We start from the raw sequence: 26799 nt of genomic DNA on the forward strand, positions 1-26799 counted from the left end.
TTTATAACACCAAAGCTTCTTTGCTTTCTGATTTAAAATATGAATAAGCCAAATACATTGGAGCTGGGGATGTAAGCTCATCTGGCACAAGGGTTTCTCTGAAGCAGTTGTGTAGCCCCTTCAAACCCAGTATTTCTTGTGTGTAATTGTGTTCTTGCTAATTACAAGGTAGTCATTGTTTATATCCTCATCTACCCTTCTGGCTTCCTCTTGGAAGAACAGGCACAATTCCAATCTCCCTGAGGCAACTGGAGGCTGCAGCTGATGGTGATTGGTGGCACCAGCCAAAGCATGACACTTGCAAGGGGAATGTCTGAGTTGGGACCCAGCAGTTGCCCTCCAGATCATCCTAACCCAGAGCAGGACAAAGGAACAGCCCTTCGTGTGGAAAGGGAGACTTCCAGGGTGAGTTTAGGGAATGAGATCTTGTGCAATGTACAAAAACCCCCTTATACTGCAGTAAAGTAGAATATGAATGCCATCAAAACAGTTAACTTGAGATAACTCTGTGCATAATTGACTTGAATTCTTGAATCAGGGAGTGGTTTTGATTTTAGTTTTCCTAAAAAAAAAAAAATATTATTTTTAAGGAAATGAGAAGAAAGAAGGGAAGCATGCTTTTCCTTTGGAAACAATAATGAGGGATTTGGATTATCAAATAGCAGCTGTGTTGATGCAGATGCAATAGCTGTCTGTCAAGAGCATACAGACAGCTTACAGATTGAATTGCTGTACTTCCAGCTCCCAGCAAACACTGGTATCCATTGTGCAAGAAACTGATGATGCCATGGATGAGGCACTTCCTTAGTAGGTTTTACCAGGATTATAGCTTAACATGATGGGAAAAATTTTGATGAAAAGATTTTCTGTAAAATAGAAAATGTGGTTTTATCAAAACTAAAACACCTTCCATGAAAATGTGGATCCTGGAAAAAAATTATTTAGGAAAAAAAAAAGTGATTTTCTTTCTCTGGTGAAAGTGAAATGTCTATACCTAATCAACTGTGTTTTGAGAAAGCACTGTGTTTCATTTGGTTTCTTGAAGAGTATATTCAACCCCAACTGCATTGCATATCTTAAGGTGGATTTGAAAGTGAAGAAAGAATGTTTGCCACAAGGTTTTGCTTGACTAAAATCAGAAATGTGAATCTAAAAGACTTTTATTGGTCTTAGAATTGGGAATTGTTCAGACTTTTTTGCTTGTTAAGACTGAATTACTCTTCAACATCACAATGACTTTCAAGAACAAAACCTGATTCTTGACTGGCTTATCCAGTCGAGAATAAAGCATAAAGCATTTCATTCAAGTAGCTATCTAACTGCTAAACAGCCTTCAGGACACTCGTGCTTTAATTATTTCATTTAGGCTGCTAACCTCTTCACCTGAAATAACACCCCCTCTTCAGTCACAGTGTTTTGTCAGGAGCTTTTTGTACTACATGGAACAGGCAGATAAGACAAAAGCAGCCCAACATCACATCTGAGCTTGACTTGCTTTAGATTTTTGGAAGAAAAGCCCAAATGGTGCTGCCTTGACAAGCTGTACCAGATCAAACCCCCCACCTGTGTTAGGGTGAATAGAACTTCTTTTTATCAGCATCCTGAAACACAAGGGAACTTAAAATTCGTCATGTTTGTGGGCACCTCTTTGTATACTTGATACACTCATTGTCCTCAGACATACAGGAAAGACAACATGGATGCAGGTCTTCCGTTGTGCTGCACTGGTCCTGGAGGATGCCACAGTCAGATGGAAAAGCCATAAGAAGAAAAGATTAAAAGTATGTTTGTGATAGGGAAATGAAGTGTGAGAGACAAAGCAGGAGGGGAGAGGAGTCCCTGACCAGCATACCTTGCTTTAGAAGGAGTCAGTAGAGGCTCCCTGGTAGCAGAACCACTAGCTTCCAGAAGATTGGAAAATTATTATGGGCTGAGCAAAACACAGGGCCTGGGAAAGGACATAATCTTCAGTAGGGTTTGGGACAGTTATTTCCCTCTGTCTATTCCTGTCTTGCAAAAATACTTTAAACTGGCACCAGTCTGTAGCCAGTTGCAGCTGATGTTGCATATTTTTCATGTACCACATTTTAAAAATGTGACTCAGAACTGCCATGATCTGAAATGTAAGTTTAATAATAAAACTGGGAGGCATGGCTCATAAGGCTTTGTGTAAAAGGAAATGTTTTAGGACACTGTTATTTTTAAACATATTATGGCATTGCAAAGTAGTGTGAATCAAGTGCTGATTCTCATGTTGCACCTAGAAATAGGAAAGTCTGTATTGAAGAGTCATATAACACTGAAATTTAAAAGGTTAAACTAGGAGCAAAAAGGGGGTTAATGCAAGTAAAAAAATAACGTGTTTTCTAAGGATGCAGAGCTGTTTAATCAGACTTGGTACTGTATCTGCATGTCTTTTTCTGCCTGAAAACTCTTTTTATCTGTTATCCAACTTTAGGTGTGATAGTGGGAGGAAGGCATTCAAAGTGATTAATTTTTGTCAATGAAATGCAGTGAAAGGGTGAAGAAGACACTGCTCTTCCCCAGAGAGAACTTAGAGGGAACTACAATCTTGCATAGACCCCAAAGATTCCATGCAGAGGAGCCCTTGAGGCAGGGAAAGCCACCTTGGGAGGTTGCAGAGATTCTACCTTTGTAGTAGGTTAGGCTCTACTCTTTTAGCATTTTTATGGAAATAGTTTTAGTAGGATAGTCACACAGTGATGTGCTCAGCAAAGTCCTGTTTGTTGGAGAATGGAGATGGTAGAGTGTAGCAATGGTGATGGGCACTGACATTTGCATACAAGCCCAAAGGTATTACAGACTCAAAGTACTATAAACACAGAGCTGAGATTGCTCAGTTTTCGAAGTGATGAACAGCATGGCATGGGGGTAAGAACTGTGCCTCTAGCAACAAATGTGAAGTCAAGATGTGCAAATTCCCAGCCTGGGAATTGTTGTTTTAGAGTACGTAGTGGCTATTAAATTGCAGAGATTAAAAGCTACCTCTGTGTTTAAAAGTTGTGTAAATATGTAAAAATTGAAAAAGATAGTGCAAAAGAGTGTGCGATTTTTATAAGGCTGCATTTCACAGATGCGAAATGCATCAAATTTTTTTCAGGTTTTTTCCTAGTACTGCTTTCCTGTTACTAGATGGTGGAGCTGTTGACTAGACCTGCTAAGGAGATGCAGTTTAAATGTTTTGCCTAAGTTGATTCTCAAGCATCACATTGCAGGGCTCAGTTTCAGAGCACTGAATTCTTCTTGCCATGGGGATTGGCCATGGCTGCTTTCAGGTGACATGTATGACAGCAGTGTGGAGTGCTGGGTCATGACCACGGTGTTGATACTGAGTCTTCCTTACAGCTGGTCTTAGTCTCATCTTGCTTACAGGGAAGAAACCTGCTCCAAAGTATCCTATAGACTGTGTGAGGGCAGGATGTGACAGTGCTGGGACAATGCTCAACAAAACTGAACTTCAAGTATTCCACACTGTGGTGGAATACTGAAATGGCATAAAGCCTGTTCTTTAGTAAACAGAGCTGGTCTATTCCTGATGATGGCCAGAATAGGAATATTGAGCAATGGCAGGAAATCCTGCTGAAGCAATGGTACAGTGTAAAGGGCAATTTTGCTGCTGACACTTCTCATTGTGGAAAAGCTGTGCTCTCTTTAAAGCTTCTCAAACAGACCAAGTTACTACTTTATTGCCTATTTCCTACACTGTGGCAGTGATGTGCTCACCATATTATTTTGTGGAGTAATATGTAACAGTCTTAAACATTTGGCTTTAGCCGAATTGTAAGATTTATGAAACACTGAAGTTTACAAGTGAAAGAAAAATCTCAGGGTAGTAGGCAGTTTTAAAGCCTCTTAAAAAAAAACCCCTGCAGTAGGCAGTTTTTAAATCTTTTTGAACCTGTAAGGTTCTATAAGTTTTCGTTATGACTAAGTGTGTCTAGATTTCCTGATTTAGATGCCTTTTGCAGTCAAAGATAATTGTTTTCTCATGCAAATCAATGAGGACCATGCTTACTTTGGTCCTCAAAGTGAAAGATCCACCAATTAGAGTTTATGAGGAATGATGCTATTAGAGTCAAGGAATAGTTTCTGTAATGCCATGCTTGACTGTGGAAGAGAATAGTACAACTGTTAACACTAAAACAGAATATTGCTGCAAAAGAGTTTAACTTAGCAGTTCTGGAAATCTGGAGATTTTGAGTTTCTGTGGGACTCGGGTGATGGAATGTTTTGTGTGCATCAAATAATACTTTTAGATCCAGACCTCATAGAACTCTGGTTTTATTGTGCTATTATATTTCCCTTGGAATTAAATCGGAAATAAAACCAAGCATGTGCAGACCATGTTGATCATGGACACTATCAGCTGATGTTTTTCAGCTTGAGCTGCACTGTATTTTTGGTACTGTTCCTTTATTATTCTTTTTATGTTCTTTTTGGATCCTGGCTTTGTTGAAACTAGTCAGACTTTAAGCCTTTACGCTTGTGAATGCAATTCTTGCACTCTGCCTTTTGCAGGGTGCAGCAAGCAAAAATGTTTTTGTTCTACCCAGCACAAACACCAGACATGGCCTGGCTGTGCATGTGGAAAGGGGAGCAGGATCTTGTGGGCCAAGGAGCAGTGACTGCCTGCAAGGAGGCCTTTGTCCTTGTGAACGCGTGTTGCTCTTCAGTTACTGTGGGCTGGGCAGTGAGCCAAAATTCCTTAAGCAGGAGGGGAAAAAAGGAGTTTTGTATGATGCACTACAAGCAGCAAATCAAATCTCTGTGGTCCTCTTGTAGAATGACCATTATGATGGGGTGGTGAGATTCTCCCAAGATGTTGATGCCTCATCATTGACAGGGTTCAAGGCCAGGTTGGTGGGGGTTTGAGCAACCTTGCCGAGTGAAAGGTGTCCCTGCTAATGGCAGAGGAGCTGGAACTAGATGATCTTTAAAAACTCTTTTCAATTCAAATAATTCTATAATCCTATGAAGAGCATCTTGGGACCTGTCTTTCATGGCATTGGTGGAAACAGATGAGCTATGGTTAACCCCATTTGCTGCAGAGAGGCTTCAGGAAGAGAAGATGTTAGGAGATCAGCTTTTGAAAGAAAAGGCAAAATGTGGCTGTGTCTTCTAAGAGGGAACATGGGATACTTGTCACTTTCTCTTCTGCTTGGTAAATTCATGCTTGCTGAAGTTGTTTTAATCTGCAAGTTTTCTGTCAGAATTCTGCAGGAAAAAGAGCTTTGATTGTCCCTTTTCAACATCACAGTAGTTTACATCAGTCTTTAAAAGATGATACAGCCAAATGTGGATGTGTCCTGTGTTAATCAAACATTCTATCTAAATGTTGGTATTGTCTTGCTTGATAATTGTCTTGTTGTTTGATTAGATCGTAGGGAACTACGATCTAATCAAACAACAGATCAGAGAAGTGCTCTTCAAGTACTAGCTGGGATCATCATCCAAATAAAAATATTCATCAGAGAGGTCTAAAGTCAGCATTTTCCCTAAAGATTTGGAGGATAGAACAGTGACTCACGATTAAATATGTTTGATAAAGTAATATTTGGGCTGGAGTGGGGCTTGGGATTTCTAGGCAATGAGTTTCTGTTTCAAAATAACTGAAAAAAATTTTAAAAAATATTTGAAAACAGATTATGTAGGCCGGGGAAGACAAATGTGAATTTCTTCACTGTAACAAGCAATAATTGGTCAGTTGGTTACAAGGTGGCGAACAAATTAATAGATTGCAGTTCTGCAGAAAAAGATCTTAAAATATCAGTGAGGTGATATATATATAATTTTTTTCTCAGTAATATATTTATCAGTAATATATATTGTCAGTTATTCCACAAGGTTAAACTGACAGAGGTTATAAACACATGCAAAATACATGCTCCCTCTAAAATCCAGCTGGAGAGCTTGAAAGGAATAAGAAGAAAGACTGGGACCCTATACAGGGAAGACAAAGACATGGGTTGTGGAATTTAAGGAAAGCAAGGGTGAAAGAAACCAGATGAGTTGTTTGCAAAGACAAAAGCAATGCTCTGTTCTCTGGTCCATGGTGGCCAAAACAGGCATTAAGATGGCTTTGCTGAAAGTAACAGTGGCTGGAATAGGCAAGTTGCAGATTCTTTGTTCAAACCGTGAAGGTGACATATGTCAGGGGTGCTGTGTACTCAGCTGGGAACATGACTGTGTGATGCGAATTCAAGGTCCTGCTTGGTCTTGTGCTTCTGATCATGCTGGGAAGTGGTGGGGGAGGGAGGAACCCTTAACCTGTGGTGGTCTCACTATTTGGCCAGTGTTTGCTTCTGCCTTTCTTCAACCTCATGCTTCTAATTCCTGAACTTAGACTCTGCTCTGCCTGCTTGTTGACATAAACTATGCAGCCAGTCCTTTCAGGCAGGGGCTGTGTTTACCTGCCTATTTATCTGGCATCAATGGGGCTGCAGTGTTGATTGGCACCCCAAGCATAAACAATAACCATTGTCAGAGTAGATTATTCAGAGCAGAGCAATCTGAAGTTATTTGGTTATGAAAAGCTCCCCAAAGCATTACTGCTTGCTGTGACCCAGAAATGATGGCACAAAAATTGATTACATGGTAGGATTTATGTGGCAAACTTGTGGCTCTTCTTTATGCAGACAGCACATGGTGTCATGGAGATGGCACCTACTGTGTAAAATGTATGTGCAGCCTTCCTAAAGGGAACAAACTTCAGCCATGGAAAAGATAGCTGAAAGAGGCCATTTGTTTGGAAAGGGGATGACGAAAAGAAAGTCTTTGAGTTTCCAGAGTGAGATTATATGAACAATAGTTTCTGGGGAGGGAGTGAGCTATAGGGGTTAGCTCTACTTCTTGAGAGCTGATAACACAAAGCACTGAAGAATCCAGAGCTGTTTGAAATGGGCGAAAAGCCTTTTTCTTTTTCCATTTCTCTGCCCTCCTGCTTTCTACCTCTGTTGAACATTCCTGCCATATTCTGCTTGCTTTTTGGTTGGTGGGAAGGAACTCCTATCACTTGCCCTGTTTCAGAGGGCTTTGCTGGTGAAGATGCAACATGTCTTGAATGGGGATTCAGGCCCTAGAAACTGCTGTTATATTCCCCACTAAAGTTCTGAAAACTGCTAAAGTCCTCAGCTGTTTTGCCCAGTGGGTTTCTCAGAAATGTAAACGACAGTCACCTGGGCACCACTTACAGAGCTATGAACATTTGTGATCATTTCATATGCAGTGAGAAACAGTTTCTTTCCTAATCCATCTGATGATCAGTTTAAACCATGAAGTGTGAAATGTGATTACCCTTGTGGGGGTTTGAATTAGGGGGCTGCAAGGAAAGGTTTACTGCTCCAGATTGCATGAAGAAAGAGAGAACAGGCACAGAGACTGAACTGCTTCTATATGTCTCTGTGAGGCAGGGCAGAAATATTCCTCTTCCATTTATTCCTTGAGATTCAAGGATGGTAAAATAGATAACATCCCTCAACAGGGCTTTAATACAGATCTGCCATACAGATGCAATGCACTGACTTGGAGCCCTTTCTCCTACCCTGTCCTAATAGAAAAGTTAGTGTGCTTTGCTGTTGATCTAACACTGGTATTTTTCACACTACAAGGCTGAGAAATTCACTTTAGGGTTGCATAAACTTTTTTTCAAATCTGTGCTGCCATTGGAGCTGTCAGCTCCATAGAGAAATCCCACTATAGTGTGTGTAAATCTAGAATATGTGAATGAGAACAGCTGAAAACCAGTTTTTATTGAAAAACCTAGTGTAATTTTCTGTTGCTTCTTCACTTGCTTTGCTCTTGTAGACTGAATTTCCATGTTTTTTTAACTAGTTATGGTAGCCTTCTAGGATCATAAGAGCCACTGCCCTGCTCTGGAAGCAGCTGTGTGAAGTGCTTTGGTTTTAAGTGTGGTTTCATCTTAGTGCACTGGCATCCCATGATTCCATTTAGAGAGACAAATTCCATCATAGCTCTGCGCTGTAATCGTCTGCTTGCAAGTACTTGACTCTGCAGTTGCTTGAACTTGGACATGTTATAATATTCATGAGATATTGATGGTATGTATCAAAGGAAAAGAATTTATTCTGCTAGCCAAGCCTGGAAGCAAGACTTAAAGAAATCCACACAGTACAAAAATCTCAGCTTTAGTTTGGTGGGCTGCAAATACATGATTGGTTTATCTCAGAATAGAATTCCTCACCTGCCTATAAAATGCTACACAGTAAATACATTAGAACAGTAAAGTAGTCTTTATGCTTATTCTCTCTTAGAGGCTTTCTACTGGCCTTTGAAAACAAATTTATTTTCAACATTTCAGTATGCACTCCATGCAAGCTATTGTGTAGACTATTGGCAAGCTACCTACAAAGAAATTCCAGTCTGGCTGCCTGTTGCCTTTTCTGTCATACTATTGATGTATTAATATCTTTCCAAGCATAAGTCTGTGCACTGAGATTTTTTTTTCATTCAAGGCATTTTTTCCCCAGTCTGCTGTGTCCTTGAGAAAATTCTGGAGGGATGCTGGAGAGCTGTTGTCATGCTGGGTGAGGCTTACTGCTGAGCACAGGGGTTTACACTGGTGAGATGGAGCCTCAGACCTGCCTCCTTGACCCAGTTCCGTGACTTAGCTGCTCAATAAGAAAAGATGTTGGGAGAAACAGAGTGGCTTTGGGCGGGGAGCCAGGAAAGGTGGGAGGATCCCTGTGTTTGGCCTGCTGGGGATTTGGCTGGGGTTTTGGGATGTCTTTTAGTGAGCCTCCCTATTCAGCAACAAAAGTGTTTCCTTCATTCATTCCCTGTCCTAGGCTTGAACGGCCAGCATGTGGCCCAGGCTGTGGATCCCATGCTAACTAGAATATAAAAGGTCCATTGTTTATTGCAAAATAAGCAAGTACAGATAGGATTGTTATAGTTTGAGCTATGAATCACATCTGACTCACTAAAGGTTACACGTCCAATTCTCCTTTCATCTTTATCAAGTGCTGTTCTGCTGTTGGTGCAAATTCATGCAAAAACAGGAGTTAGTACAAGAAAGTATTTAATGTGAAGTATTCATCTTATCTTGTTTCAGACTAGGTATTTCCACTGTGTCATCACTTGTATTTAACAGTTGTCAAAACAGTTGAATATGGCAGAGGGGTTATTTCTCATCAGCAGACTTTGCAGCCTGCCTGACTTCAGATAATAAATACCTTCATAGCATAAAATATTTTCCTATGGAGAAACCAGTTATTAACATTTGCCTTCCTCAAAGTTTTAATAATATGCTGCATGCAGGAGATATCTGTGCTTTGGATAGGATAGGGATGAGAAGAAATACAGCAATTTATTTTTACATATTAGGCAATATGTCTGGATGATGTGGAATGTGAAAGAATTAATTATGTGGAGCTGCAGTGACAGCTAAAAAATGGAGCATACAAATATGAATGTATCTTTTGACTATTGCTAGTTCTAGCCACCACAAATAATAGTGACTACAAAGCTGGCCCTGCTTGGTTTGTTCATTATTTCCAATTAGCTCTAATTTCTTCCAGAAGTATGTGGCATTAGTAATTTTTGTATGGTGTGTATATATAGTTTGCTTAATTTTTTTTTCATATTTGTACTCTGGGCTTGGTTTAGTAATCCCAATTATGCTATTTCTATTTCTTCACTACATGACCAAAATGGACTGGTAGAAGAGCATTTAAGAAAGAAAGGAAAGGCACTTAGACATCCTAAAATTCATAATCTTGTTAATATTGATCACTGTTTTAAGAGCCATGAACAGTTTTACAAATACTTGGTAATCTCCAAACATTTTCAAGCCTTTAATATTCTTGTCTGGTAAATGAACACAAATTAAGCTACGGGTTTAGTTTCATTTTAAAGCCATGCTTTATTTTAAGCTTTCTTTTCCCATGCTACTGTATTTGATGAAATTGCTGCTAGCCACAGGCGTTTGTGTTTGTCACAGGCTATCATTTTCCAAAGGAAGCCAGGGGCCTTTGGATTCCTGACGCTGGGAACTCTCTTGCTGCTTTGCTGTGCTTTGTTCCCAGGGTCTCTGCTGTGCACATGGCTGCACTCACCACTGCTGCCCTGGCTGCTTTCCTCTTTCCTTCTTGTAGGAGGAACTCAGCTGTACTGGGTTTGCATGGCAAGGGTTTGGTAGCAGGGGGGCTACAGGTGGGGCTTCTCTGAGAAGCTGCCAGAAGCCTTCCTGTCATCGTTTGAGCCTGGCACAATGCCAGTGCCCCCACGAGAATACCTCTTTCCCTGGTATCTACTGTGAGATGTGATCAGAGACACAGCAGAGCAGGCTCCAACTTAAGATTGAAAGGAAAAAAAGAGATTTATTAACCTAAAACTACAAAGAAAAACACACAGAACACACAGAACACAGGATGAAAACCTTCCAAATTTCTTCCTCCTCCCCCCACCAAATTTCCAATTCCATTACCACCCTTTAGATAATCAGTTCTCAATTCCTCAAAAAGAGAGAAGTCCCTCTTGCACCACAGACTTCCCCAAGAAACAGTCAAAACTTCTCGTGTTTCTGTGTCACGTGTGGCACCGCCCGGAGAACATTTGCCATCGTGACCTCTTCCTTCCATGTCTAGTGCTCTCACCACTACACATGGACCAGAGCTGCTTCTAGGGTTTTTTCCCTTTAAGGATGCTTTTTCCAGTTCCAAAAAAGACCACAGTCCCTCTCCTTTTGGGACATCTGTCCCCCCCAGATTTCACCCCCTGAGGCTGAGGGGTCTCTTGAACAGATATCATCTTCCTCTTCTTCTTCGAAGACGGAGGGCACCACCACCACCCTCCTCACCCATCGTCTCTGTTCACACACTTTCGCATCACCGCACTCTCCTGGCTCTGAGCCATTGCCTCCCCCTAGAAGGCAGTCTCTGTGTCACAGGAACTCAAGGGTTCTGTCATGGCTATCCAAGAAAAGGCCAGCCAAAGGCCACTCCATCTTCAGGAGGAATCAGCATTTGCAAGGTTTCCATCATCCCAAGAAGGGTTAAAAGTCTCAGGCTCTGCCTGTTTGGTTCATGAACTCCCATGGCTGGCTGCCCTGCTGGGCACACCCCCCTTCTCCTTCACGCCAGCCATGCTATCACAGGCACAGGCTCTGGCTCTCTCTCTCTCCCTCCGGGTGGGAGGGGGAATGGGGGATGGCTGCCCGAAGCCCTTGCAATGTTCTCCTCCACCCTTGGGCCCAGGCTTGGCCTACCTCCCTCCGGCCACATGTCTCCCCTCCCCCCGCCACCGCCCAGCTCGGAGCCGGGCAGGGGAGGGTCTGCTCTCTTCCAAGACTGGAACCCAGAAGGAAATTCCCCTGGGAGTTCACAGCTTTTAACCCCCTGTGTTCTCAGAGGCGTATTCATGCCCTTTAGTGGACAAACCAGGTGCCAATATTAAAATCTGAACACTGATTGGCGTGACCACACCACCACAAAAAACTTCATTTTTTCTCAAACCACAACACTCCCCCATGTCTGATGGACTCAAAACCACATGCCCCCAGGATGGACCTTCCATGAATCAAGGCTGAGCCCATTGATGCCTTGTGAAGGCTGACCTAGAATAGAGACTAGATGGAGCTAAAGAATAAAGTAGGTATTTATTAGGAGACTTCAATAGATCCACCTTTAGGCAACACAAGAGCCCAGCCAGGGCTACAGCCCAGGTGAACCCAGAATGGTCACAAAATGGACGACCGGTCATGGGGTCTCACATTTTTATAAGTTCTGCTCCACTAGCATATTGGAGCTAATTGTCCAATTACAGCTCCAGCCTACGAAGTCCCATCTTTCTTGTTTTTCTCACTTCAGTCCACTGTTGCTTATGCTCCTGGGCTTGAAATTTGGATCAGTTGTCCTTGGGTCCCCATTTAGAGAAGGAATTGTTTTGGCTACTTACTCTGTGAAGAGAGCTTACCATCCCTTAATATGAAGCTCAGAACTACACACTAAAGCAGTACAGAATCTAAAAAATATAAAAGCTAAAACCTTAGGCATCACCATCAGTGGTAAAAGTAATGCCTCTGTTACAACATATGTAAGAAAGGGGAAAAATTATTGTGCAGAAGCAAATTGCAGCCAGAGAAAAAAAGTGAGAATATATGAGAGAAAACATCTCTGCAGACACCAAGGTCAGTGCAGAAGGAAGGGCAGGTGGTGCTCCAGGCACCAGAGCAGAGGTTTTTCTGCAGACCATGGCAAGGCAGGTTGTGCCCCTGCAGCCCATGGAGGTCCATGGTGGAGCAGGTATTCCCCTGCAGCCTATGGAGCAGGCCATGCCAGAGTGGGTGGATGCCCAAAGCAGGCAAACCCTGTGGCAAGCCTGTACCTTTTGCTGTATTTTCTCTCTCCTGCCCAGCTGAGGAGGGGAGTGATAGAGCAGCTTTAATAGGCACCTGATGCATGCAAGATTCAATCCACCGCATGAACTTAGTTCAAGAAATATATTTTTTGGCACTGGCAGTCAGTTTTATGGTCCTTGTGTAAACTGGCTGGAGCACAAAGCACAGAAAGCTCCTGACCTGTGCCTCCAGGCAGCTCTCATGATTGGTATCAGCAAGTACCACCTTCCCACATACATCCTTATTGCCTTCTGCCCTCCAGCATCTCCTAATTGTTTGCTGATACATCTTCATTTAGAAGTATGGTCCTTAAATCTAGTTTACACCACTATTGAAGCTGGTAACAGCAGCAGCTTTGGGCTCTGTGCTTTGTGCATGAACATAAGAAATGGTTGCCAGAGCTTCTGTAATATCTGACATGCAGCTTATCTAGAAAACCCTAATGAATTCCATTGTTCGTCTACAGCTGAATGTAGAAATGTGGAGCCTCATCTGTAAGCCTACCTGGAGCCTCAGCTGTGAGCCTCTCATTTTTGGTACCAGACTTCCATTTTCTGCTTTTCTTGAATCCATGAAAGAAAATTAAGAAACAACTGACATATGTCTTGCACATCTCTTCACATGTGAGTAGTAGATCGAATGACTACCAAAGGAGACCTTGAGTAGAACAGGAAATAGAGAGGCACAGGCTCAACACTTTGCAAAGATTTTAACTGTCTAGCTCCTTGGGATATTAGTTGTATTTCTGTGGCTCCTAAATTTTAGGGTTAATTATTTTAAATACAAACTAAGCAGGATACATAATTATGTAAGTCCCTTAGCATCCTTTGGAAATAAAAATAATTTTGCTGCTAGATCCCATGAACTTCAAGAGGAAAATACAGCTTTATAATATTAGGCAATAAAATAAACTTTACCCTATAAGAGACCTCTTTGGTTATTTCTACAACTTTGCATGATGTCTTAGAAATGTCTGGTGTATGCAAGCATAATAAATCTCCTGCAGTGTCTCAGCTGTAGGCAAATGGCTCCATCTCTGAATGGTCCATGCAAGTGGTTTTCTATACTTGAGGGGTAAATTGTATGATTAGGCAATTAAGAGTAAAAACTTTGCTCTTCTCCAATGGAGTGCAGCAGTATTCAGCTAAATGTATTGCTCATTTGTTCCTTGTAGTTCATTTTTCCTTCTTAAACAGTCAGCTGTGGTTGAGTAATCATTTTTTCATATGAGAAAAACAGCTCTGATTGCAGTCACCCCTTTCTGTAGTCCCTTAGTGAAAACATCTTACATTCATTTCTCCTTTTGAACCTACCTGTAGAGGAATCATCAATGCCGGATATTGCAATTACCTCTTCTTGTTCAGAGAAGGCAATTAAGCATGTGATTCTTCATCTTGTAAAGTGACGCATTGTCTTAATAGGCCATTTTGCAAACAAATTCTGATGATCCATGGAGCACAGAGGTTCACATGCTGCAGTCTCATGCTAGTACTGCTGCAGGCATCGGTGATATATAGGGCAAAGGGATATATGGGGAGTGTTTCCATAAGGGCATATGATGTTGCTGAGGGAGAAAATATTAACACTGAAGAAAAAAGCAGTCTTCCATTCCTCATTGAATCACTGATATCCATAAGTAAATAATTCACGTTCTCAGTCTTTCCAGTGTCATCACTTCTGATAATATGGGTGTGTCTGTAAGAAGCAGTAGAACTTGCCTAAACAGACTTAGCTTTTGGCAAGCCATTTCTTCTCCTTAGAAAGGATTATGTGTATTTGATGACTTATTTGGCATAGGTACTTGATTATTTTACCTTGTTAGATAGTATTTACAGATGGTTTTTTGAGACTATTTGGCTTGTAAGCTTAAACATTCCTTTCACTGGTGAAAGGAATTAATAATCTGGAGGAGAATGTTTAATCTGTCATCATTCTTCATTAACAGAGCAAAATCTAAAGAAAAGAGTGAGGATGGACCTTAGTATTGTGCATTTTTCTGGTCCTGTGAGGTGTTGCCTGCTTAGGCTAGGTAGCTTGGGTTTCTCTTGCAACCAGAACCCCTGCCCAGTGCCTCCCAGCCTCTAGGAATAGCTGCTTCTGATCAATTTAAAAATATGTTTTAGTCATTATTAAAGAGTCAGTCAAAAAAACAGTCTTTTCAATTTTCAACTGGAGATATACCTGCATAAACCTGCAGACAACTTAGGGTTTGAATACATAGGAACATTCCTTAGGCTATTTCTGTTGATCTATGATTTTTGCATAGGAACTTGTTAACTTGTAGAAGATTTCAGTTTTTCAGTTGGTTTTTTTTTTTCAGGTTTTCAGTTTTGAATATTTTTTTTAGCCAGCTTTAAACACTGACACTTCTAACATGAGTCTTCTCACTCCACCTCCTTTTCTCTGCACCTCTAGAAGATATTCCAGCAGGTCTGACTATATTATACGGACTCATTAATGATGTAAGTGAACATGGGCAGCTCTGGTATATGGGGGAAGTAGAAAGGGAGTAGAAACTCCTTTCACAGGAGTTTAGAGGAGAGGGATGGCCAGAAGCTGGGAGAAGGCAGCACATGTATGTGCACCCCCACTGCTTTTCCTGGGTTCTCTGTAGTACCTCTGTCACTTTTAGGGACTTGAACATGCAAGAGTTGGATGTGAGGACAGAAAGACAGAACAGACATGAGGGGTGGTGGGAGAGGCTGAGGCACGTTGTAACCCCCTGTGCACTTTGGATGCTGTCAAGGTGACTCCTGAAGGTGAATGTCAGCTGCCAAAAAAGCCAAGGCTCATGCTGGATGTCTGCAGATGTTTTGCATCTCCCCAATAGAGTGCCAAGGGCACTTGATCCACTTAAATAGTGGGGCAAGGCTGAGAAAGCCTCCATCAGGCAGACAGCTTGGAGCAGGAACATTGCCTCAGAGAAGCTCTTGGCCATTCCTTACATTTGAGATGTCAGGGGCCATCAGTGGGTGCTGTACAGCACAGCTGGGCTTTATTTGCCCATGGCAGCCCTTTAGGGCTCACACGTAGGGCTCAGGCCATTGCTGTCCCAAGCAACCTGTGCCAGGAAGGATCTGCAGAAGCAATTATTTCATGCTGTCACTTCCCCCAGGGAATTAAAATCCCCCTTGGACCAAAGTTATTCCATGGTATGGGAGGGGTATCTGAGAGTTCATAGAGGAAACAAAAAGGGATTCTCCTGACACAGGTCCTGCATACTCTATTGTCTCTCCTGACATAGGTCCTGCATACTGTATTGTCTCTTCTTCAAAGATCTATTAGTGTCACTGGTCCCTAATATATCCTGGATAGAAAGATCAAAGATGAAAGGGGAGTGCATGAGGAGAGTGGTCCTGTAATGTAACCTAGACAGTGCAATTACCCTATCCTTCCCTTGGCAACGAAAATAGCTGTTTACAATTTCCTTTTAGTATTGTGACTGAAAACTGCACATGGATTATGTGTAATCCACAATGAAATCACTGCTGCAATGAAGTCACAGGCTAAAATTGCATGGCGTTACTTTCTGAAGAGACAATTGACGGTGTCTTCTCAAAATACACTGTAGGATCTGGGTTTTCAGAGGGGAACTCTTCAATGCTGTGTGAAAAACAAAAATATCTAAGCAGTTCTGTGTGTTGCATATGGCAAATCAGAGATCTAAACTCAGAGATACTTAGAAAATGTAGACTAAAATATAAGAAAATTTATTCTTCATCATTTTATTTCCAGGATTAATTCTCCTGAGATCATCACTGACATGGATGCTGCCAGTCTTTCAATTTCATTCCTGTTGCTGTGAGTACCTAAGCAATGGGAGTGTTTTAAGACTTCAAATTCTTGTGGTGCAAAGAAAATCCCAGCCTTTTTTATAAGGTTTCTTTGTTCTGACTAAATGCAGATTAAAATCATTGTCTTTGGTTTAAAAGTTTGGTTACATGGTAACTTTTGGCAGTCTTTTTCACAGAATCAGTCACAGAACCATCTAGGTGGGAAAAGACCTCTGAGAAAGATTCCAAGTTTTGGCTGAGCACCACCATGTGAACTAGATCCTGGCACTAAATTGCACTAAATTTTTGTAGATTTTTCTTTTTTTTTTTTTCAAATCTAGATTTTCTTGTATATTGCAGATCAAAACCTAAGTGTAGCAAGACTTCAAAAATATTAGTTTTTCCAGATGTGACACGTGAGCAAAAGATGTTCAAAGAAAAAGCCTTTGGCTTTCTACCAAAATGTCAATGATATTTGTGATGAATTAAAATAAATTTTGTTAGTTGCCAAAAACGGAATAGGAAAAAGAAAGCATTTGCAGCTATAGAAAATTATTCTGACTCCTTTCCATTACACTGGATGATAAGGTATAAATTCCCTACTCTGATGCAGATCTATAATAATTCTTCCAAAATCAATACATAGTTCAAATTTACATATTTACAGGCAAGTGAATGGAATATTGCCCAGGTAACATCTGCAACTTTGATAAAGATTCCAGTTTTCTCAAATGAATAATCTCAGATTAAACTTTAAAAATGTTTACATGGGTCTTAAAATGTATATTTATATTTTCATCATTTCAAACTGAAAGTACAAAGCATTCCGATTGTGGAAAATAAAGCCATGGTTTAATTGATACTGGTTACATCCTGTTAAAGTATTTTTGAAATGTAATAATAAGTGGACCTATATAATTAAGGAAAAGATGCTTATTTAGAGTTATATAGATGTATAATGTACTGTGAATTAAATTTTAACAGCCTGGTTGCAGGAATTGAGCATTAGGAGTTGTAACCAACTACTAGGCAGACCTTAAAATGGCAATAGTGATATTTTATTTTGCATTAATATCTGAAAGGACAACCTCCTAGTTAAAAACAGAATACTGGATGTCTGTCCCCTTAGAATTCTTACAATGGTTCCTAGAAAATGTGAGTTATTTGCTTCAAATACCCATATTAATACTTCACCAAGCTTCCCAGGCCCAGCAGGATACACCTTGAGTTCACCTGCTGAGATAAAAGCTAACATTTGAAATTCCCCTAAACAATGTCATTTAGCCAAACTGCAGGTCCTGTGCCCATGTCATTGTTGCCCTGGGGCCATCCTTCCTGGCAGAATCCCTGCTGGGTGCCTTGCCTTTTGGCACAGCTGCCTTGGTGCCACGTGACAATGTGACAATGCTCTTGTCCAAATGGTTCCTGCTTAGAGATAACAAAAATCTCAGAGGTTGGCTGCTGGAGATACTGATGGAGGACTCCAGCCTTCTGAAATGTGACAATAACAGGCTCTGAATGAGCTAGGCAGTAAAATGTCATTAATTTGTCTTCTAAAAAATTTCAATGGTTTGATTTTTTTTTCCCAACAGAATGCATTTGCTGTCCACCAAGAGGAGCACACAAAGCTAACTTGCCCGTCCTTATGCTCCTGTCTATTTGGCCTAAAATGGTTTAGCAAATTTGATGTGAATTTGTACTTTTGGTTTGAGTAAATTTCTCACTATATTGTGCTAATACTTCTTCTTTGGCTAATACTAAGTAAGAAAATAATTTTATTTATGCATCGAATTTCATTAAACAGGAGTGTAGAGCATGCTCTTGGATTAAATTATTAAATATAATGTATAATATAAGTGAGAAAACTAGCAGAGTGTATATATATTTAAATATAGTATTTATTGTATACGAAACAAGAAAAAAACACTTCAACCATTATTAATACAGAGATTAAAATCAGAAAGCAAAAGAAAAATGGACAGAAGGATGGGCTTTTAAATATTAGTTTAAGTTAATGATTAAACACCCAAGTATCTGTAAGATAGGTGGGAGAAGAAACTAAGCGATGATAAATCAGTGGCTGGTTGCGGTAATCCATGTTTTTCCTGGGCCTTATAAGAGTCCAATCTGGCTAGCTTAAGACTCTAGCCCACACGGACCCACATAGACGAAAGTAAAAGACGAGAGGCGCTCTTCTCCACATGGGTGCAAGTATCCTGTTTATTGGCTTGGGGCAGGACACAGATGATGGGTCACCCAGGTAAAAAAGAGGGATTGGAACTCTCACACAGGAGGTTTTATACCCTAGGGGGATGGGGGGCGGGGGAGAGAGAGACAGAGCCAATGGGATGCCATGGGGAGGGGCGAAGTACCTGTGGGACAGACCAGGTGTGTAAAACAGGGGGGAGTGTGTGAGGGGGAGACCATGTGATGAGAGAGAGGGAAAACCCATCTACTTTACCCAACATGCTCAGTAGAAATTGCCCATCCCCAGTGCAACAACTAAATAAACTATTTGGTGCAATACAACAGCTGGTGTAGTCTTAAGACTTAGAATCTGTGGCTTCTGGTTCCCAAAACTCATTTTTGGAAGGAATGAGTTGGGACCTTCAGTAGAGCTGTGCTGGATTCAAAGGGTTCTACTGGCATGGGGTCTTCTGGAAATGTTTCCTGCTTTGGTGCCATTTGGGTGTCTGTTACTCTTAATTAGGTTTTCACACCACTTTGGTGTTTTTCAGAAATTTGAGAATAAAAAACAAATACCTCATCTTTTGGTTTTTCTCTACTGGATTTTTTTTAAGAGAAGCCAAAAGAGCCTGCTTTTCAGTTTTACCTATGGAAGAAACTGGACTTCTCTGAGGGACAAAAGGATAGCATGAGAAATGGCATGTTTTAGTATTTGTGTGTTTTAGACTAGATGAAGATGACAGATATCACCTGTTTTCATTTAGAAGCTTCTTTTAGTTAGAGCTGCCCTTCTTTCAGTGTGGGCTTTACCCTTACACAGCAATTAACTGAGTAAAATTAATTAATTTAAAAGGTATTGTTTGTACTAAGGCCACAGAGGACAGTTTTTCATCTGGATCTTCAAAAAGTCTTTGACCTGAGCAATCGATCTCTTTCTTCGCCTTTATATTCAATCCAATGTCCATTCCATTTACCTCACTGCTTCATTCAGATACTGAAACGCATACTATTCTTGTTTACCTTGGGCTGTAATTTCTGTACCTCTGCGGGGCTTTTTCCCCACAAAAAACAGAGTGTGCTTTTAAAGGCAGGAAAGTAACTTTAAATATCCTGATGAAATAGCTGTGAGGTTTATTTATTTATTTATTAAAAGGTATAATTTTCTTGAAGACTTTCCAAATTTGTGCCTTTGTGAAAACGTTTATTTTAGAGTCCCTTTCTGGGTGTAGAAGTGAAGCTTCTTCTAGCAACATAAGTAGGACTTCCTTGTCTTTTCTCATCCCCCTGTCTTCCTGAGGCCTTAAAAAGGGCATTTTTCCTGTAGAATAAATAACTTAACCAAAATAGATATATAAACCCACTGTAGAACTCAGTTGGTTTATAGCTGAAACCCAACGATTATTTTGCAGCTGGTCTCTGAAGTTTATGTTGAAGCACATATGTCTTCTCTGAGATCTTTGTATTTCATATCAGTTCCTTTAAAATGAGAAATCAACCTTCCTCCTGACCTTTTTTAATGCTAAGTTCTACAAGCAATAGTGTCTTGGTTTGGAAAGACAGATGCCTGCTAAAGGAGGCAGGAGCCTCCCCTGAAATGGAGAATGTAAACCCTCCCCACCCCTCCGAATACCTATAAATTTTAAATTAAGGGGCTCTCAGGCAAAAAATATGGGAGCAGGAAATAACAGTTCTTTAATAGGGAAGAAAAATAAAAGGATAAAATAAAACATGCAGTACACTAGAACAACACTAGCAAGAGTCAGAACTCAACCTGAGACCCTGTTGGTCAGGGTGTTGGTAGCAGTCCAGTTGGAAATGTGGCTGCAGTCCTCCTGGAGTGTCAGGTGTGGTTCTGTTGCAGCAGGGGGTGCTGTAGAAAAGGGTGTATTCTTCCTCTGAAGAGCCAGTGGAAGAAAAGGCAGCTGCTGTTCCTCTGGGGAATCCAGTGGGAAGCCATGCTGGTGTTCCAGAACCTCCGGATTATATCTGGGTAGCAATGCTTGGCTCCTCCCTCTGGGCGGAGCATCACACAATGGGATGTTGTAGTTCTTATCAGTCATGCAGTGACATTCAATAGCCTGTTATCAGCAGATGTCCCCTCCCAGGGAGGAGCATTGTGATCACTCAGAGAAGGAGATAAGGACAATTGCCCGCTTGACAAAAGACAACTGCCATACAGATGGTAATAGAATACTCTTGCCTTGCAATCTGGAACAAACAGGTACAGAGAGGCTCAATACTTTGTGAATACTTAAAAGGTGTTCACCATGTACACTTTCCTAACTGGAAGTTGCACCAGAGGCAGGAGCTGGTGTCAGGGCTGGATGCAGCTCTGGCAGCCATCGAGGTGATGAAGCAGAGGAAGGTGGCTAATCTGACTGTGTGCTAAAATAATAAGACAAGGAAAAGCTCTACATAATTATCATTATTCCTGCTCTACTATGCTGCTTTGCTTTTTTTGCCTTTTTGAGGGGGCTGGGGGAAGAGAGACAGAGAAAAGTGTTACAAATTAATCTCTGCAGGACCTTTTGTGGGTGAGTTCAGGACAGAGGTAGCATCTTCATTTTGTAACAGACTTTAGTTTCCAAGATAGAGGTCATGGTTATAAAAGGTTCATGATCCTGGAGGTGATGTTATGTGCCTAGAAGCATGAATAAGAAATGTATTTACAGAGCAAAATTTTTTGGAAGCAGCCCTCTCTTTTTGCCAGCACTGCTTTTAGGTTCCTGACCACAAGAAAGCAAAGAATGCGAACAACTGGAAAATTATCTTGCTGTTCCAGTTCAGGTGGTGTTGTCAGAATATACAAGACCTAACAAGATTACAGTAGTTTTGCCCTTTAATTTGATTAACAGATGCAGGTTGAAGTTACTAGTAGATCTACATCATCACTTTGGTTCAGCCCTGAGTAATGGGATTATTTCATTCTACTATACTCATTTTTGATGAACCACTTTGCTCCCTTTTTTTTGGGTTTTGTTTTGTTTTGTTATTGTTTTTTGGGTTTTTTTTTTTTTTATTATTTTTGTTTTGTGAGGGTGGGTTAATCAAATGCTAATTCCTCAGTGAAATATTTCTCCCCTGTTGGAACTTGAATGGGATATTAAGAGTGCAAGATCAGAAACCTCCTTTCTCACAACAGCTGTGCCAGAAATGGCTCACCAGGGAAGCAGATTGCCAAGGGGTGAGTAATGTGAATGAGAGGGGCAAAGGGGGGTTTTTCAAGGGGTACTTATGTTTCTTGTCTTGTGATATTAATCTAAATTTTTTTTGTACTGAATCAAGTTGGATGTCACATATTTCTGTAATCCAAGTTGTTAAAATTCCCAGCTCGTGCTCAAGCACGCTGTCATTGCTGCTTTTCATTAACGTTATTTGACTATTTCATGCCATGGAAAAAGAGGTTACTTACATCACAGCTTTCCTGGTTGTGAGGAGCAGAGGGGACATCTTGCAGTATCTACCTGACTGCTAGAGCAAGTCCAGGACCGGATGATGACTCTGGATTTTTACAGGAACTCACATGTTCAGGTGCCTACAAGGCCAAGTGGGTAGAAGAGCAGAAGCAAAGCACAGCACCTCACCCCACTGAGGAGGAGGCTCAGGGCACTGTCAAAGTGTGAGTCATCTGTGCAACTCCAGAGTACAGATACTACAGCACCGTAGGAAAGCACTAAACTGAAGCTTGAAAACTAGGGGAAGGAACAAACTCAGTGTAGAAAGAAACTATAAGTTAGTTGAAGGGGTGCCAAGAGGATTTTAATAGACACTTCTAAGGTTTTCTTGTGACTTCTATCCTTTAATTAAGAGAAGCGTTTTTCCCAGGATAGGGAACAAGATACAGCTATGTGTGTAGTCAAAGTAGGCTTGACCATGGTTGCTAATGCAAATAGAAAGTGGATTTTTTTTTCCCAAGGAACAATATTTAAAATAGAGTTAAAAGTATGAAGAAAAACACCATTCTTGCCCAGCGCTGATATTCCCTTTGAATTTTACCTACGTTTAAATCTATTTTGCTTTCTCTCCTAGAAATCCAGTTCTCCCCAAAGCAGACTATGTATTTATAAGACTGCACTACTCTTGGAAAAATCAGCATACCTTTGTGCTTACATTCCCCTGCTTTTGCGTTTGAGCTGGGCCCCTGACAACTGAAAATATTTAAAGAAGAAAAACTAAACCCTAATGAATGTGAAAGGCATCTGCACAAAAACACACGCTTTCTTTTTTCTGTCTCAATTCAAATACATTAAAAAGGCTTGTATAGGCTATAAAAGTAAACATGGCTACTCATTCCCTCTATGCTATTTTGCACAAGTTTTGAAGGTCTTTGAAGCGGTGTTTGTGTCCTTATTCTTTACCTAATAAAGATCCCTAAGTAAAATATCTGTCTGTGTCTAAGTTCAGCAGCTACGTGCTCACATCTCTCTGTATAATTTTTCCTGTGAACTTTCCATTCCTTCTCCTTTACTTGGAATAAAATCAAACATTGTTAATGGCCAGAAGCCTGCACTAGGAGGGCCACACCACAGCTCATCTGGGCCTGTGGATGCAATAGGTGAAATGCTATCAGTCTTCTGGAACAATGATGAGTATCTGTAAAGTCACTTTCCTATAATAGAAACTTAGTTTAAGAGCAGGAAAAGCATTGGTCTCCTTCATGACTTCTCAAGACGTGTTTTTGCCACATAAAGTCAACTGGCTCTAAGCTGTGGACCCAGCTTGGCTTCAAAGTGTGCCTAGCTCTTCATTCACAAACTAAATGCTCTAGAGAGCTGCCAGACTGGGGAGATTATTTTGTCTCATTTTCTGGCAAGCTGCGACTGCGTGTACCACTTCATTTATATGCTAATTGAGGCCAAGCCTCCAAATAGGCTCCATACAATATCAGTGTGACTTGGCTCTGACTGTATGGTTATTCTGCCTTCAGCAGCCTCAGTGTGTATGCTCTGATCTGGACAGGGTTTAATATGTCTTCATCAATGAAGTCCTGGGTCCTGACCCTGGCTTTTGGAAAGCGACAGCTTAACTTGAGAAGTCATTCATGCTTGAGGATTACCATGTCTCTGTGAAGGTGAGCTCATGCCACTTCTTGACCGGGACTCTACGCTTTTCAGGTCCGAGGAGATGTTGATGTTTCTTAGGTCAGCTGGTGTAATAAGATGTTGCAAAGGGCACAGCTAATTATGGGGACAATGTGTTGACAAGCCAGCTAAGCTGAACAGCTGGTTTTGTTGTCTCCTCTTGAGCATTGCAAAAACTCGCTCTCTCCCAGACTGCCCATTATAGAAGCATCCATGCTCTGTCAGCCATCCCTTGAGCAGCACAGTATTGTTATAGAAAGAGCAGACACAAATATGTGCATTCAAGGCTACTTTAAAAATATATACATTAAGAGTTCCATTTTACTGTTTTGGATGTTATGAATTCCACAAGTCAAGCATGGACTATTCACTAAGTGGACATATGGCTTATGCAGAATATTATAGAATGAATATCACTGAGGGTCTCTCAACTTAGGTTGGGAAATGTACATACCTTTTCAGAGAGGAATATTAGTACCTCATGCTTTAAGGAAGAGATATGGCACGTACTTTGTCATTAACCCTGGAGATTAGGGATTCACACTAAGTTCTGAAATTTCTATGTGATATAATTTCCACAATTTTTTAAACTTTCTTTTAGAAACATATCGAGGTGTGTTTTTAGAATCTCTTTAGAAGAGAACTGAGTGCTTGAAAGTTAGAAAATTCCCAGCTGTCAGTCACCTGTGTGATTCCTCTGTGGGTCTACTCTGCAGCATATGCTATTTTGGAGAACAGCAGAATGGGAACATGGAGTTGCAACATGTCTAACTTTTTAAAACTGAGGGCTTGGGCTGCATTTCCAAGTCCTGGTCCAAGCGTCCAAAATGGGGCTACTAGCAAGCATGGGGAGAGCAAACAACCCAGGAAAAGGGGCTGTTGACAAGAACAAAAATGTGTCAAAAATTCCTGTGGTCTCCCAAGTTGATTGCATGCTCACAATTTTGAAATGAGGGATTATCTAAAATCAAGATTTATGGCCTGGGCTCAGGTACCTGCATTGTCACTTGGGGGATTTGCTGTTCTCTTTGGAGTTGTGCTTGCTCCTCAACAGAATTGGAAGTTTGAAATTTGTTTATTCAATGCTGCAGTGAAAAGAGAACTGTCTGAAATGTTCTTTTTTACACATATATTTTTCTTGTTAAGTCAGTTGCACTAATGTTTGCTTTTGGATGATAATGGGATGTTTTTAATTCCTAAATATTTGTTTTGTGGTATCAGGCACTGACCTGATACAGGATCCCACTTAAAAGTTCTTCCCAAGTTGGACCAGAGGTTTTTACTCCAGACCCACTAAGATAAATAAAGCAGAAACTTGAATGTGGGTGTTCCAATGTCTTCTACTCATTGCCATAAAAGACAGTTTTGACTGAAAGGTAAAAATCTCTTTATTCTGGCTGTGCTATATCTTACCACATTAAGGCTAGCTGACAATACAGGTTATTTTTGAAATGTGTAGAGTTGCATTCCACAAAGTTATAAATCTACAGATAAGACAAAATCCAGATCTTTCAGCAAAGAGAACAGCCTGTTGGCATACTTAACTGGAAAATAGATTTAGCTGGGGATAGGAAAATGATTTATATAGCAAGAGGTAGAGTGGAACAGGCCATTTTTCTGTAGTACTCAGAGTCTAGTTTTGTCAAAAAAAAAGGAGCCACTGCATTTAAATACGATGTTTCATTACTGTAGGAATGTAGAGGAAGATTGTCTGCAGCTCTAGAAGTTCTCTGGGAAGAGATCTGTGTATCTGAGCAAACTTATAATCCATGGTTAGTGTCCTGCTGAGTAGTTCTGAGGGCCATAAACACAGTCGCTTGCCTGGGTGCTAAAAATGCATATCTTGTGATGCTGGCACTTGCTGAGGGTAGTGGGTGTAACAACCACTGTTCATTTAAATCAACTGCAGAGTGCAATTGGACTTTAAGGAATAGATAGCAGAAACAATAGGAGCCACCACTCCAAAAATGAGGGTATGTACAAAGCTGTTTAAAAAATGTTGTGTAGGTGGAGGGTTTGACAACAGGCTGAATTAACGTGCAGGTGGCTGAATTCTGTTCATGAAGAAGAGAAACCAGAAAGACAACAGGGCCGCATGCAGAGAAGGCATAAAGAAACTCACAGCCAAATAAATACTTTTTCTCTGACTGAATAAAAGCTGAGTTTTCAGAAGTCAGGCACCTGGAGCTTCAGGAAAGCAAGGTGTTATCGGCTCTGAAGTTCACACTGATATGTGAGAACTCATGTTTAATGAGTTGCTCTGAAATCAGAAAGCTTTGTGTCAGAAAAATGCAGTACCAGATTCCAACTCTTGTCCACCTGCAAGTGATAAGTTATGCAAAAGTATTAGATGGCAATGCTCTGGTAGATCTCATTATTGCAGTGGCAAAGAAGCAGGTATCTCCGCTTTTAACTGTAGTTAAACAAGTGAACCTTTTATTTGAAATGCAACTCCAGATTCCAATGTGGAAAATAAAAATTAGCATCAATTAGAAAGAAAAGGCCAGGTCAGAATAAAACACAAACCAGACCCACCTAGCCTAAATCAATTCTACTGGAGCTTTCCACATAGCAATATTTACTTGTTACAGAATTGAACTGGCAAAGTGAGAGCTGCACTTGGGGGTTTGCTTTGTTTTTTTACTGTACAGTCAGCATAATCACAGTTCAGTTTTATTTTTTGATTACTAAAGTGTACAGCATGGTCTCTCCCATGAACTTGAACAAGCTTTCCTTGGTTATTCACCTGCCTCACTGCCTAGAAGGATTTTGCACAATGTTTGTTTTGTTGACTAGATTTAGCACGTGAATGGGTTGTCTGCTGTAACAGAAAGGTTGTCCCTTGTGTCTTTATTTGAAAAAAACTAGGCTTTTGACAAGTCTATTTGTCTGTCTGACCTTAAGAGATTTCTAACATTATGAGTTTTTGAGACAAAGTTCAAGACTCTCTGAACTGTGCCTTTCACAGATAGTTCCTCTGGTTTGAAAGTGTCTGCAAGCTCCACATGATTTCCCCTGCAACCCAGTCTAACTTTTATTTAAGCACTGTCTGCATCTGCCTTTCATTAGTCCCATGAATGATCACTAAGTGTAGATTTAGATTCCTCTTATACTGACATTGAAGAAAATGAAAAGCAAATGGGTTCAATGTAAGACTGAAGCAAGGTTGCGCATGATTCTGCTGCATTCTTCTGAACCCCAGCTAGCTCTCTGGTGATGCACTGGCAGGAGTACTGCCTTTTTTGAGCTTTCCAGAATGCATTACCCACTGTTCAACATCTAGACATTCTTTCATGTGCATTAAAGAAGTAAAGAAGTTTTTAGTCAATTTTCAAAGTGAGAATACAACAAAGGCAATTACTTATTTCTCTTAAAATAGTGT

The 26799-nt window shown here is 40.7% G+C and overlaps 1 long non-coding RNA gene across 1 annotated transcript; it reads left to right on the top strand.

Moving 5' to 3' along the window:
- Window positions 1-315: 315 nt before the first annotated feature.
- Window positions 316-17814, top strand: LOC115484820 (uncharacterized). Its single transcript, XR_003945506.2, has 3 exons — window positions 316-405; window positions 16112-16177; window positions 17742-17814. It is a non-coding gene; the product is annotated as an uncharacterized LOC115484820 (long non-coding RNA).
- Window positions 17815-26799: the final 8985 nt, after the last annotated feature.

This window comes from Serinus canaria, chromosome 1 (assembly GCF_022539315.1).
Source record: "Serinus canaria isolate serCan28SL12 chromosome 1, serCan2020, whole genome shotgun sequence".
NCBI classification, from domain to species: domain Eukaryota; kingdom Metazoa; phylum Chordata; class Aves; order Passeriformes; family Fringillidae; genus Serinus; species Serinus canaria.